The sequence below is a fragment of the Mugil cephalus genome, chromosome 10, assembly GCF_022458985.1.
Source record: "Mugil cephalus isolate CIBA_MC_2020 chromosome 10, CIBA_Mcephalus_1.1, whole genome shotgun sequence".
NCBI classification, from domain to species: domain Eukaryota; kingdom Metazoa; phylum Chordata; class Actinopteri; order Mugiliformes; family Mugilidae; genus Mugil; species Mugil cephalus.
The window spans coordinates 20,804,501-20,818,573 of record NC_061779.1 but is presented as its reverse complement, the minus strand read 5'-3'; the positions used below and the strand labels follow the sequence as shown (position 1 = coordinate 20,818,573).

The window sequence follows — 14,073 nt, the reverse complement described above, 5'->3', positions numbered from 1 at the left end:
TGAGGGTGGTGATGAAAAACAGCTGTTAGCTGAGGATTCATCGGTGTTTGTGTGTGAACGCGCACATGACAGCAATATTTATGCAAGGAGTAGCTGCTCCACATACAGTCGCCAAGCCAACATTCACAGATTAGAAGGGGGTAAGCTTTAATAGCAGGTTGGCCACACATAATGGTGTCTAACCACAGGCGTGTTTGTCAAAGCCATCTCTCAATAAGTGTGGTAAGAGACTGTGTGTAACCGCTGACTCATGGGATTTAAAAGGCACTGAAGATTTAGAGCTCACAGGTAAACCTGAAGTAAAAAGAAAATCTTAATTATTTTTTATTTATTATTATTCATTTTCTTAATTTCTTTGTAATTTCTTCTTCTGTTATTGGTTTGGGGTCTATAAAATAAACCATGAACAGGTGGCACTCAGTGACATTTAACACCAAATCTCATTTAAAACCAGTTGTGCTCCCTACTGAATGAACGGTACCTTTAAAAAAAAATAAAAAAAACATGTTTTCTTTCCGCTATCCTTAAAGAGCCGCACTCTATTTACATAATGTTGACCTATTTCACACTGAGCAGCATGTTCCCTTAAAAGGAGCATCATTCAATATCTTTAAGTCGCCGTCCACAGTGTAGTGTAAGGGAAATACAATCTCATCACTCGCAGTCACGTGGAGCGATTAGATCAGTAATATTTTCATGGAGCTTTCCTTAATCTGATCAGTGAGATAGAGCAGTGTCAGTGACTACAAAGGCCCTCTGTGTTATTTTAGTCCATCTCCCAGGAGACCCCTGCTTGGATCAGGCTGTATCTCTTTTTTGGGAGGACGGTTAATTACCGACGACCTCCGAGCTTGTCTTCACTCCACCTTCCCTGTTTTGCTTTTATCCTACTAGCTTCCGATTCCTTACTCCATCCCGTTTCTCGTCCCCGCGTTTCCTACGCAGCCTTCCCCCCGGAGGTTATCATTAGAAGCCAAGAGTCAAATAAGAAATGTTGGATTTCCCTGGTTCCCAGTTTATTAATGGCGTAGTGTAATTGATGCCATAATGTGCATATATCATTGATAACTCGTGCACGTTTATTCAGTGAACTACCTCCCGCCCTCACCTCTCTTTATCAACAATGTCATTGTGACATCCTTGGACTTACCCCACCTCGAGTGCCCTTATTTTATTCCGAGTATGGATCCCGGCCCCTCAGCGCCTCAAACATATGGTCCAGATGTCAGCGCAGATGATGGGGCCACATATACTTCACCACATAATCTGCCAACTGCTCTGACATCTGCGCGGATAATACCTTTGTGGTCAATAGGAAATGGCCTCTTTAAGCTAATTTAGTACCAAAGTGCCATAGAGACTAAACACTGGAAAAAGCTGGTAGTCATCAACTGTCTCCGACTTCGAAATGCCATATAAGTGCTGAGGACCGTTAAGCTGGAATGCCTCAGATTTGTTTTGGTTGTAAAAAAGTCACTCGTAGCGCCCGCTTTATTTTAACAAATGTCCTGCGAAAGTGAGTCACCGCGGAGGCCTCCCTGGAAACTAGGCGTATCGGCCGTGGAAACACTGATGGGTTCTGCTTAGGTTGGGCTGTTTGGGACTGGCTCATGATTCGCACACATGTTGACGATCATTCTGAAGACACCCCATCCTCTGGAAGGTATTTGAGTTGGCAGGAGGTGCTGCAGTGAGGGCCGCTGATTGCCTTGACGTCGATGTCACTCACACGTACAAGAAGACATGCTAAGGCACAGTCAGACTTCAGAAACCTCAGACACAGCTTACGCACAACCTCCGATCATCAAGCTTTGATTTATGAATCATGTATACAGTCCCTTTTTTTTACAGCTCACTGAATATCAATATGAAACATTTTATTGGACTTACAGGCCCTGGAATGGTAAGACAGACCCAAACACTGTTGGCTACAAAGATCCTAGAAAAAACAAAATCATTGCTTCTGGATTAATGATTTCCATCGCTGCTCTGCCTTTCACATTTGATAATACTTGTTTGTAGGGGTCACTTTCTCCGTCTAGACTCGTTCGCTTTAGGATTCGGCTACTGAAAAATCTATTTAATTTGTTGGCAGCGCACCAGAAATTGCCTGTGCCTGAATTCTTACCGATAGGATGCTGACAGCTGCTCCCCTCCGCTCCTTCCTGCGCGACGTGGGGTTAAAAGGCGTCGTGAAACTGATAGGTCTCTGTGGGAGTTCAGTTGTACTGGGAGCACTGGGCTCAACCACATTCTCTCATGTCTGCTTTTTCTGCATTGTCTCTTAACAGCATGAGGAGTTCTTAATGGGTCTGGATGACGTGACTGTTGTAGGAGCAGACACACGGGGACTGAGCATGAATTACTACTACTAAAGAGACGGGTTGGGGGGTGGGGTGGGGGCTTTAGCCATCATCCTCTTCTTCCTTTCACCTTCGGGATTTTTTTGTTCCTTCCCTCTTTCTTCTTTAAATGCGAGAAGTCAAGTTCATTTGATTCTCATCAGCATGCACTATCCGTAGCTGTCCCCTTACTTCCCTCATCTGTCTTCTGTTATGTTTTGGTTCCCTCATCATAAACCACTCTCATCCTCGTTCCCTCCCTCCTCTCTCACGTAGCACTCAAGCGCTTCCTCCCCCCCCCCCTCCGTACCTATCATTCACCCGCCAGCCTCGTCTCGACTCCGTTTGTCATGTGGCTCCGCTCCTCGTTCGCCTGCCGCTGACTGGACGCGCACCGCTGCTCTGTGAGTAGTCGGCCACTTCTTTTCTCCTCGTCGCCTCCCTCTTCTGCCCGCTCCTCAGAGCTTCTTCAAACTGTTGCTGCTGTCTGCTCGGCACGGCAGAGGCTCACTGCTAGCATGCCGATGGGCTCGAAGACGTAGATGGACAGGATAATCACTCAGAACTTAGGAGATCCGCAGAGTAAAAGGTTTGCCGCGGCATAGATTAGATGAAGTGAAGTCAGAGGAGAGGGAGTCACAAGCCAGTGGATGCATCATTACCACGTCCTGCGTGTCAAGTGTTTTGAGAAGGGGACTTTCTGCTCTGACAGGACGCCCTCTAATTAAGCAGGATGTGTGGCTTTGGACAAGCTGGCTCACATTTTAATGAGAGCTCCTTATGCACTGCACCGGCTGCATCTAACTTAGTTGAACAGTTCGGTAATTTGGAAGAGCGGTTCATTACTCAAAAATACTTTTGCTTCTTGCCCATCTCTGGCACATTTACCACAGTGTTTATTAATGAGCGCTGTCCCTGCTAAAAATAAACTTATAAAAATAAACCCCCCCCCCCCCCCCCATTCCCCCCGAGTCAGAGATTGAAATTAATGTTTTGTCGTCCTGTTTAGTTCTTTCGTACAATAGTCTTGCGGCCGGTGCTTATTTTTTGTCATCGCTGTGAATATTGTTCACTATTGTTCAGTATTGTATGTTGGCTGATGCTGTGAGCTTTGGACACAGACAGGCTGTTTGACGATATGCGTTAAGTTCTTGTTTGTAATTCACTCCATGTCTCCCTGCAGGGTGTTAGCTGTGAGTCAGCAGGGTCTTCGTTTCTTTACATATATTTTTGTTGGCAGGTGGTTTGGCTTCATGAGTGATTGAGACTGAGATCATTCAGCTTGCAGATGACCTAAAAGCATGGCGTTCAACCAAGAAAGATTAGAGTTTTTTTTTTTTTTATTGAGATTATCTTCACATGCCTCGACTTTGTTTCGTAACATGATGACACCACTTCTCGCACCAGAGATGAGAAATCTCTGGGAAAATCCTTTTTGTCACAGTCAAAAAGACTAAAGAGAAAACAACACCTGAAGAAGTTGGAGTTTTCCTGGTTTTATCAATGACCTTTTACCTCACTGTGATTTTTTAATTTCTGCCATTCAATTGTTTTGATCTACTCAAATAATAATAATAATAATAATAATAATAATAGTAATAATGATAATCCATTCCAACCTTCAAGCGTGTCTGTTTAAAACACAGTACTGTGGCCCACTACAGTTTAACCATAGTGTTACCATAGTCATGTAGTACAATCAAAGCATGAACTGGGTAAAAAGATGATCAACCCCTACATGACATCAGCCAAAGGCTTCCTGTAGAAACTTCTTGAAGCTTAGTGTGGTAGCTCTGTCGTTTGTCTTTTTAACAGAACCTGACTCCACCTTAATTCCAAGATAAAACCGGAATCAAAGTGCCACAGGACTGGATCCAAACAGCTAGCGACCTGTGATGAATTTGAATTGAGTGAGTGGTCTATAAAGGGTTAACTCTGACACAGGGCCTTTTATTTTGGTGTGTGTTAAAATAACCTCCCTAACTTATCTGCACAGTGAATTGTAATGGTAAGGCTGCTGAATCGCCACAGGCTTGTTGTGATAAAAGGGTGTTGCCAAAATGTAGTTTTAAATATGGATAATGTGAGAAATCTTTCTCTATAGCCACAATTAATCTAGATGACTCCCAGGCGTGATTTGTGCCTAGCACAGCTTTGTATTGTTGGAACTGATTGTAAAAGTAAAGTGATGAAGAGTCACCAGAGGTTGTGGGTTGGATACATATATTATGTGTATTGTTTTCTGGTTTGAGGCTATTAATGTGTCTCTTTTTACTTTGGTTAAAATAATATGCTCAAATGTAGCCTAAATAAACTTAAGAAAACCAGACAGAACGGCCTTGGACTGAAGGCTGCCAGTCATTATAGTCACACTAAAAGTCCTATCTTGAGCATTTCAAGAGCTGTGTAAATGTTGCTCACACTGGGCTCAGACTACAGGAGTTTTAAAGTCACGCCTGATTTTCAAACCAAGTTGCATCACACTTCAGGGGAAACTTTACAAATATTCTGCTCTCTAATCTCTCACAGAGGGATTTTTTTAAAAAAATAGTTGTGCAGTAGTTCAGTCCAGTAGAGGATATTATTTAGACGATACTTTGAATGCACCACGCCTGGTGATGTCCAGGAAACACATGTGGGCTTTTCTGTTAACCACCAGTCAAACCAAAAGGAGAAGCAGCAGTAGGGTAAGAAGAGACACTTGCTGTAACTTTGGACGACTTCTCACTGAGAGAAAAAAATAACGCAAGAGGCTTAAGACAAAAGGCTTCATTCAGAACTGGAGGTCAGATTTAACATATGTCGAGAAAACTGACAAGCTAATGTTAGCGTTGAGAGCTAGTATGTTCAGTGTTGCTTGCCAACACCATCAGCTACTCTGACTTCATGTAGACGTAGATGTCAGTAGCCACTGATCTTTATTTGAGACACCCAATATCATCTCATATAATCCTTTGTGGGCGGCAGTAGGTCAGTCGGCCCAAAGGTCGTTGGTTCAAGCCCGACCTAGTCTGTGCGGAAACAAGCCGCCCTAACCACACACACACACACACGCATATATATACACACATGCCAAGTTAAAACGTTGTGGAAATACCAAATTAAACTGAACCATCGCTAACTGAACCTTGAATACTGGGGAATAGATTGATCAGTAGTGATACCCATCCCTATATCGACTGGTGTTCTACTGTATCAAATCCTATTGTACTTATGTGTGAAGACTTTTGACCACAAATGAGAGATTCATCCAAGTGTAACCTCCTGTATATGTTGCCTTTCCCTGAAATGTGGAGCAGCAGTGGCAGTCCTGCTCACCACCTCTAGCACCAAGTCTGTCCCTAAAAATCCAGAGTAGTTTGAAGATGGTTGTTATGGAGACAATGGAAAGATAGATCAGGATGACACGTTAAAGATGTCACAGGGGACGGTACAGACCTATCTGCTCATTGAGATGGACTGCCAGTAGGCCTGAGCTGTGTGCGCATGTTAGTCACAGTTACCTTGTCTGTGTGGAGTTGCCACTAAGCTCAGGATTTTAAGTGACGATTTGTCTGTGGTCTTCTGCTGAGCCGTGTTGTTGTGTAAACGCTTCCTGTGTGTTTTTTTCCTCTACCGCAGACTCATGCTATATTGAACACATCATATTTAAGAAAAATACAGGCTTCGCGTTTGAAGACGCTGCGATCCCGTCTGTTAGTGGAGGATAGCAGTCAAACCTGTCGAGATAAATAGCTGTTTAGTACTCTGACTTCAGTGTTGTTTTGCTGAAATGCTGTTGAGCAAGACAGGAAGGGTGACAGCCGTCATCCCATGTCCAGCATGGTGCATGTGGCTACTTGGTATGGTGACAAGTATTTGTGTAACTAATAAATTGTTGGATTTCAGAGTCATTAAACGTTGATCCCGATTTCAAGTAGGTGTCACTTTGTTGTTTGAACTTGAAGCTGTGGGCTCAGCCTCACTGCGGTGGTTGTTAACGAGATGGAGCATAGTATGCTTCAGGGTGTTGGTCATTGTGAAGGAAGGAAGGTGAAGGTGATCTGGGAGGACAGGTGACAATCTTTCAAAACAACGTCAAAGATCCAAAATCCGTGCTAATTATTCCAAGATTGAGACAAAGACCAAACTACACTCAGAAACATGTTAATATTTCCAAACATATTCCAGTCTAATTGACTGAGCATGTTTTGATCATCAATCTGAGTGAAATGACCAGCTTGAAACTTAAATCCCTCACATGCACACGAGATATTGAATATGTTTTTCAGACTAGGGCCATAGCAGTAATCACTGCATTTATTTTCAATATCCAGTCATGCTTTGGAAAAAAAAAAAAAACACTCAGGCAGCCAGTTTAAAACCTGTTTACTGCCGCGTGTGTCAGTCAAAAATTCAAACTGTTATTATGGCGTAAAAGCAGCAACACAAGCTCATGGTGTCACTGGAAGAGGAGACAAACCAATAGTATGTTTGAGCTGTGAGCGCCGTGGAAGGGAATTTACTGGTGGCAGATGGACTCCTGAAACCAGCTGTTGTTTACGAGGTGAGAGGGAGGAATTGTGGTCAACGGAGTTCACAAGGCGGGAACGTGCGTGCGACGGCACCTGCAAACAACTGTGGCTTTAATTTGCAGAGATATGAAAGACAGACACTGTACCACTGACATGTAGCAGCTTTTGAAGAGGAATGCCTCACCGTAGAGTGGTGGTAAAATAAAAAGTTATTCAGGAGTTGTAGTATGAGACGTTTAGCTAGTCATCTTTCTAGGTAAGCTGTAGGGCCTCACATGGGTCTGTTGAACAGTTGTGGGGATGATTTTATCTTTAATTGGCCGATTAAAAACTGTTGTCTGAGGTCTCACCAATATTTTCTAAAATGCTTGTTTTGTGTGGGGGTTGTAGTAAATGCAAGTAGCAATCACATAGTACCTCCGTAAACTCCAGTGGACCTGAGCAACAGTTTGGGTCGTTGCTTTTGCTTTTATTTTTGATTACAAGTTAAAAGTCGAAGGTAATTCACCATGCAAGAGACATTTGCCCTGCAGGACTCTGACGCTGCAGCAGAACCATATCCTTAGATCTCGGTCGAGAAAACTATAATCATATCCCCACCAAGACCGACGCGAAGCTTGCACACAAAGGTATGATTTTGAAAGCAAGACGTGTTTATTCAAATCCCAAAAAACAAAAACAAAGCTAAAACAAAGGCAACTGGACTTGATGGATTTTAGGGGTTTGTTGGGAACATCTGTGGGTGGTGCCCACACATTTATTCAGAATGTAAGCTCCTTATTGTGCCAACAGTTTTATCACAACACAATTTCCAAGGATTTTCTCTCCATATTCCCACTTTGACAGATAGTTTTTTTCATTCTTAAGTGAATAAATAGGCTCTTAAAAAAAACCCAAGGCTCCTGAAATGGCTTTGGTTATTTTTATCCGTCCTCGGTCTCATTAATGCGGAGCTGTTTTTAAGATGGGATCCTTGATGTAGGTAGATGGTTTTGCATCATTTTCTTCGGTTTTCCTCGGTCGCATAGCAACACTCAACGGATCCACCCTATTAATGTCCAACACAACACATTTAACAGATCCTTCAGCAAAAAGAGGATTGAATCCAGAAATGAGCCGAGCAATTTCATTTCACTGACAGAGAATATGTCTTCCTTTCACAGTTGGCATTAAATCCACCAAATGGATTAGCACAGCAGTTTGTGTCCAGTTTATTTTGGGCACATTGGACACCAGGACCAGATAGACCCTTACATCCTTCCCATTTCTGTACTGTGTACATATTTAACCATGTAAAATGTGACAGTGTGTTGCGCGTTCTAAAAAAAAAAAAAAAAAAAATGGGTTTCAGCTTAACAACAAAGTATTTTATAATGTGTTTCATTGTGTCTATGTTACATTTTGATGCAACAACAGCCGCTCTGAACGTATCATGAAGTGCTAACACTAACACTGAATCCCGTTGCTGTGTAATGATGCAACCTCGCTCACCCTGGAAACGGCCAAACTCACACAATGACAAACATCTGTCCACATTTGAACAGTGCTATATCCGAGCGCTGGCATGCATCCACTAAACAACATAAACCAGCTATATTTATTACCCACAGCAAAGATTCCGGATGTTCATCCTGTACTGTTTGCAAAGATGACTCATTTTGTTATTCAAAATAGTGCACGGGTGGATGAGAAAAAAAAGGTTGCTGCTAAGAAGAAGGCCTCGGGGCTACTTAAAACCAAAATAAGTTTAAATGCTTCAAGTCGTGTTTGTTTGTGTAATAAAGCGTCTGTGGCTTGTGGATGACTTTGCCTGGGTGATCAGTTTCCCAGCAAATGCGATATCTGTTCCGTAATGCCGTGTCACAACAATGGCTCGAATCTGAAAATGAGCGACGACGTTCCTGGATCTGCCTCAGGCGAAGTAACGAAATGCTCAATCCCTTTCTCCCCCTCCGTCTTTCTCTGCCTCCCTCTCTGTCGCTCCTTCCTCTTTCCTCGCTGCCTTCTCGTCCTCCTGTCTCCGTCATCTCTAGGGTCTGGCGGTAGGTGCTCCGTGCTTCCCCAGCTGGGACCCCATGGCTGCTGCTGCTCCTGCTTGATTCATTACACTGTGAGTTCACTTCTGTTTAGCGTGTTTGTGACCGTTTGTCCGTCTGTGTTTTTGTCGTGCCTTTTTCTTGGCTGTTAGGTTGTCAGGTTACCCGTTGCAGGATGCACACTCCAATAAGTAAACTAGCGGGTCCTCAGTTTGACGTCTGCAATATCTGTCTCCATTCTAGAGTTATGTTATTTATTTTTTTATTTTTTTGCCACTCTAAAAAGTTGTTACCAGCGAAGTCTGTTTACTCCCTGAGGCCCAAGTCATGGTGTTAGTCTCTCACATTGTCTTCATTACTTCGCTGTTGCAGCTCTCTACACCTTCCCACCTTATTCAGGCATTAGCATCACAATACTGTTTTTTAAAAAACAAAACCTTATGTTTTTCTTTAGTGTCTCCAACATATAACTCGATAATGATTCCTGCTGCATTCATTGCAGAGCTACCCACAGAGGCAGGTTAGTGCACGGTGACCCACTTTAGATTCACAATTTAAGATATGAATAACAGCTGCTGTAGTATTTGGAGAGTTTATTGAAAAATTGATTTTTAACTGCCTTTTGGCATAATGTCCAAAGGTGCTGAGGAGCTGCGCTGTAGCTAATGCATGCTGGGGTACATAATGTAAATAACAGTTGCAGTATCGTGTGTTGGTAAGTATCCCCTCCAGGCGTATAAATATCTAATCTCACCTTCTACTACTGCTTATCCTAAGGCTAATTACTCTGAGCTGTACATGTTCCAAGAGTGATTTCATTTACCCAGTTAGAAGGGACATCCCACCATCCAAAATGGATAACAAAGTGCACCACTACACCTCCGTCTTGGCTACCCACGACCCCGTTGGCAGTTTGACACTTTTCCTTCCCTGGACCACTTTAATACTGACAACTGCAGCCAGGGAACAACTTCATAAGAGCTGGACTCGTGGAGATGCTCTGACCCAGTTGTCCAGCCATTTCTATTTGGTCCCTTTCAGAGTCACTCAAGTCCATTCACTCGCCTGTTTTTCTGCTTCTAACACATCAAGTTTGAGAACAAAATGTTCACCTGCTGCCTTATATGTCCTACCTGCTGACAGGTGCCTGGTAACCAGATAAGTGTTATTTACTTAACTAGTGACTGTGACCAGTCAGTCACAATATTATGGCTGGTCGGTGTATGTGCACATTACTCTTTATGTAGATACAACTGAAAACAATTTCAATTGTGTCACTATCAGAATCAGAAAAACTTTATTTATCCCCAGGGGGCAATTAGGAGGGCAAAGGGCAGTACATAAAATTAAAGAGCAAGAAATACACGAAGGTGGGTGGGCAAAAGCAGCATATTGTGTGCGATGGCAGGCCTGCTGCCAGTAACTCTGTGAATGGTTGCTGTGGAGGTAATAAGGCAGAAGTATCAATAAAGAGTCGAGATGAATAGTAGTAAATATGAAATAAATATAAAAAAAAATGTGAAATAGCAGATTCAGTACAGCAGTAAATACCGTAAAGCATGGATTACATTTAAGAGTGACATTGTAATATTGCACATGAGACAATATTGCACAAAGTGTAAATCTTAAGTTATTGTAAACAAAGGTGTCCAAAGGTCTCAGACTCCAAACATTCATCATATCGTCATCTGTTTAGTTAAAACCATGTGTTCACTGAAAATCACACTGTTCCATCTCCACAATAACTTAAGATTTACACTTTGTGCAATATTGTCTCATGTGCAATATTACAATGTCACTCTTAAATGTAATCCATGCTTTACGGTATTTACTGCTGTACTGAATCTGCTATTCCACATTTTTTTTTTATATTTATTTCATAAATATATAGTATTCACCATCTGTATATATAAAAAATATACCAATATATTTATTTGATTATATAGTAATATAACCTTAACTTGTGCTCTGATAAGAGTTGAGTCAGGCTGCATCAGGCCGTGTTTCTGCCCACATGATGAATTTTAATTCAACATCCTCCTTTTGGTTCTGTTCTGGTCTCCACAGACGCTGGTCCTTGAGTAGCTAAATGCTCCATTATGTTTGCCATCTGGTTGCTGTGTGTTTCTGATGTTTGGCACTGGGCAGTTATAGTTGGTTAATTGGAGCTTTTTCAACAAAGCACCGATGAGAGCAGTGAGCCTGAGACTTTCAGTTCTATAAAATCAGAAATTAGCACTAAAACCCAGCCCAGAGGAGTTCAGCAAGTATCCTCTAGTTATTTGGTTACATTACAAATTACCTTTTGATCCAATGTCAGGACCCAACTTTGTCCCATCAGTTTGTTCAGTTCTTCAACATTTCTTTGTCAAGTTGACATCTCTTCTTCTTCTTCTTTTTCTTTTTTTTTTTTGAGTAATTATAAAGATTTGTTGATCACTTACCTTGGCTAACATTGTCATGCACTTATTATCCCACTAATGATCTCTGTTTCCTTATGTCTCAGTGCCAGCTGGGTAAAAAGCAGCCATCTGTGTTGTTGTGTCTCAGCAGGTTTGGGTCCTGCTCTATTTGCATGTGCTCAGTCTCCCTCCACAGATGTTACTGTGTGCGTATAACAACAACACTTCATGTGCTGTACTTGACCTTTTACAAAGAAATACCAGAAAGCAGTCTTCCCTTTAGTTTTGTCTGTAACATTTGCTGTCCTTTCGTGTTTCTGTTCGAGACCTAGAAGATACACGTACTCCGCGTTGGGGAAAATGACATGATAATGGGTTTGGCAATATGAATCTGTGGAGCGTTGGAAGGAGGTGAAGTCTAATCAATTTTTTGAGTTAAAAATTAGGTTTTGGATGTACATAGATTTCCAAATCTTGCAGATGGGATGAATTTATAACAAGGAACTGATGATTACGCATTTGGAAATTGCAATATTAAGGCAGAGGTGACTTTTTTGAACTACCTTTCATGCAGTGAGCAGCAAACACTGGTTAGAAGCAAAACTCCTCACAACCAGGAAGTGTGTAAAATCTTATTTTTGTTTCTTTCTCTTTTTAATGAGACCCGTCAGGCTGCATTTCACACACTTACAGTAACTCAGACCGTTTGGGTCTGATAGGAGGAGGCACAGGGAATGAAATGCTTGTTCAGGCAAAGGCAGAGGTGCTGTGCAAAGCATATATACGCTCCCTCTTTCTAAGCATTTGAGCCACAGGCTGCTATTCGCCCTCGTCCCCAGCGCATTTCACCTTCAAGCCGTAGTGGCGTAGGTTGGCATTAGCACTCCCTGGCTGCCTCTGCCTTCTCCAGTGTCCATTACTTTCTGCTGCTGCTGGTTTGTTTTGCACTTGGCAGTAAAGAGCAGGGATGGTGTTGTGTTCACTGTAATTGGATGATGCAGTATTAGCTTCCAAGCTCACGATGCCAGCAGTTGTTTCTGAGGGCCCACTTCCTCACATCACCTTCCTCAAAGCTGCAGACAGAAAGTTTAAATTACTTAATCATCGATTTTAAATGGAAACTCATTAAGGAGTACAGGGATTTTATCAACTCTTTTGCCTTCTCAAATTGAATTCTTTTCACCGTAGTCTGTCGCATTTTGGAATAAACCCCATGAAATCACATAACACAGCTGTGAATTCTTTCCAAACTGGAGCCAGATATTTGGATTAGCATAGCCGTTCTCCAGAGAGCACAGATAGTAGGAGAGAAACAGACAAAGCCATAGTTAAGTCATTAGTGGAATAAGCCTGTCCCCTATTACCATCAACCAAACACAGCCCAAAACCACCATGGGAAAGGGAAAAGAATTTCTTCACTCACAGAAACTGTTTCTTTTTATTGGTGGTAATTGGGAACTGTTATCAAATCTGTTCCCTCTTTCTCTTTTCTTCCAGAGTTGAGCGCTATAGCAGAAACAGACAATTGTTCTTTGAAGAAAGTAGGCCAGGTTCTTCTTTTTCCAGCAGCTTCGTTCATGTCTTGGGGCTGTTTCCTCGTTTTAGTCGCTTCCTATACACATACCCTATATGTTCCTATTCCTGTATCTCGGAAAGAAAAATGAATTAAAGTGTGGATAGGCTGGTGTTGAGTGCTGAGTATCCAGCTAAATCATTTTCAGACATATTTCATCCTACTATGTCAGGTTGTAGTATGCTACTGTATATTTGTATTCTGAAATATTACAAATTTTCAATTAAAATTTAAAATTTGGAGGTACTGTTTTAAAATGAACTACTTTGTTTCTTTTGAACGAGCAGTGCACCTGTTCAATGCATATAGCCAACGGCACTGTTTCTGGTTGGGCTTTTAAAAGCAGTTTAGTGTATTATCTATACAGCATTTTTTAAACATGTTACAAAGTGGAAAAAAACAGTGTTTTGAAAATGTTTTTGAAAATGAGAAGCAAATTATAAACAAAACATCCAATAGTAGACAGTTTAGAGGAAAGACAAAATAAAGAAATACAATACGGGCATGGTGGTCGAAGAAAAGCCTGGTTTAAGTAAACTAATTAAAAAGCTGCTTAAAACCTTCCAGAGAAACAGCTGTTCCAATGTTTTTAAGAAGTCAGTTCCACATGTTAGGGGCCGGCACGCCAAAGGTATAATCACGTTTGGTGAATTTCTTTACATTGTTTTCCTAAAGAAAGATGAGGAGTTAAAAGCTACATAGCAGAACTCGTGTCCCATTCTCTGGTAGTGAGAGTATTTTCCAATTATTGCCTTCAGATCTAAATATTTAAAGCCACATCAATGGTAATCTGTGCTTGCCCTCTCTTATGTGAATCTAATCCTTCTCTCATCATCAGAAACTTTTCTCGGACACTTCTTAGGTTCTGTCTCATTCTTCCTGACTGACAGAGACTGAATTCATAGAACCCTGGTTACAGTCATAACTGTAAATTCTCGCTGTATCTTACTCCTTCACTGTTGCTACAATACCAGCGTTCCAGCTTGTTAATGTGGCCTTAAAGCACCTGTTATTATCATCATCATTGTGCATTGTGTGAACTTGTTGACTGGACAATATGAAGTGTAAACATTATATCCAATATGGAAGTTACTAACGCACTACTATCAATGACAGGAAGTTAACCCGGTTCCTGTCTTGCCTTGAGAGACTACCTGCGCTAGTGCAAGTGTTTTACAAGTGGGACGTCAAAGCTTGCGGAACAGA

General features: G+C 41.8%; 1 protein-coding gene across 3 annotated transcripts in view; it reads left to right on the top strand.

Annotated features, from left to right (window-relative positions):
* Positions 1–14,073, top strand: part of peak1 (pseudopodium-enriched atypical kinase 1) — a 97,181-nt gene that overhangs the window by 43,271 nt on the left and 39,837 nt on the right. For 2 of the 3 annotated variants that reach the window (XM_047595755.1, XM_047595757.1), the window contains exon 3: positions 8,890–8,966. The exons of the other annotated variant lie outside the window; for it this stretch is intronic. The gene's annotated coding sequence lies outside the window, so the exon portion shown is untranslated. The remainder of the gene's footprint in view (positions 1–8,889; positions 8,967–14,073) is intronic. 3 annotated transcript variants of the gene reach the window in all.